A 1,493-nucleotide genomic window follows, 5' to 3' on the forward strand; every position below is an offset into this window, starting at 1 on the left:
CAGGTCTCTGTGCCCACCAGGTAACCTGGCACGCCGGGGGCTCGGCAGTGTTTACGCCTTTAATTAAATCGAAAGGAATTTAAAACTGCGTTGTGTTTTGACGTGACGTAAACTCACTTCACCCAAGGAAACCGAGGAGGCGACGGCCTGTGCGGAACGAAGAGGGCGTCTGCGGAGGAGCTGGTGTTCGGGCGGGGTGACCCGTGCCGTGTCCCAAACTGGGCTGCGGCGGGGAATCTGTGCCCAGCCTTTTGCCAAATAAGCAGAGAGAGGTGCTGCATTTGTTTAACATCCAAGGCAGCAGGAGCAGGAACCCCAGCCTGTGATACTCACCTGCCCCTGCAACGTTTCTGAAAAAGTAGGAACTTGGCAGGATCGAGGTTACACGTCAGTTTGACAAGAGGTGTGACTGTCAGCCAACATGGCAGTGTGTGCTAAACATCCCAAAAGTGCATTGTCAAATACACAATGAATGCCTTTCTGACTGAAAACTATTACTGCACAAAACCTATGTTGCAGCATTTGAAGCTAGCTAATTTATAGATGTAAGCAGAATTGTAAACGGATCAAAACATTTTGAGCAAAGACATGTTTTTAGTCCAGTATTCTTCAATGTACTAATGCTTTGGAATAAAATGCAAAATCATTGCTGGTAAAAGTAGTAGATGATGAATTGAGGAAGAGAGATCATGTGATGAGGGTTATCTAGATCACACTCTGCACAATAATCTTTTTATCTCTTTATCTAAGGAAATGAGGCTTAAGCAACTGCAGTACTGGGTGTTTCCATCATCCTTTCCACCTCCAAGGACTTCTGAACATGCTGGCCTACTTAATCATATTTGCAAACATGTACAAATCTTGGAAGGTTAAATTCGTACAACTTTGGGGGGAAAAAAAAAAAGCAGTTACGCTTGAGAGAAGAAAAGGAAGGCAAAGCACGGGTGTTACGCAGGAGGCCAGCCAGCACATGGTTGCGTTTACTGCTTGGCTAGTAAGCACCACTCTGGCTTGGGGCTCGTGCATTTCTTGCACAGAGAGTGTATCGCAGCATACCAGGGTGAGACCTTGGGTTACTGCTGTAGGTAGAATTGTGCACCCAAGACAGAAACCCTCAAGAAGTGTATGTTTGGTGAAGTTCACTGCTTACAGAGGAGCTTGTTAATACAAGCAGTTCCGAGGTCGTATTTCCAGGCCTAAAGCACGAAGTCGTACCGAATTGGGGTTATTCTGCCAGCAATCCATGCGTGAGTAGTGATAGAGGATTAAATGTTCCCACCTGTTACACCTTCCTTCTGCTGGAAGTTACCACTCCCATCTGGTGGAAATAACAAGAGAGAACATGTCCGTGCCTCATCTTCCAAGGCTTCAGAAAACAAACATGTGCCAAATTTCATGGCCGTTTGAGTTAACATTCAGTTTATGAACTAGAGTATCTCCAGAGCAGATAATGCTGCCTGCCAATTTTGCTGACTGCTTCGTGTGCAGTAACC

The sequence above is a fragment of the Egretta garzetta genome, unplaced genomic scaffold, assembly GCF_000687185.1.
Source record: "Egretta garzetta isolate BGI_Z169 unplaced genomic scaffold, ASM68718v1 scaffold151, whole genome shotgun sequence".
NCBI lineage: Eukaryota > Metazoa > Chordata > Aves > Pelecaniformes > Ardeidae > Egretta > Egretta garzetta.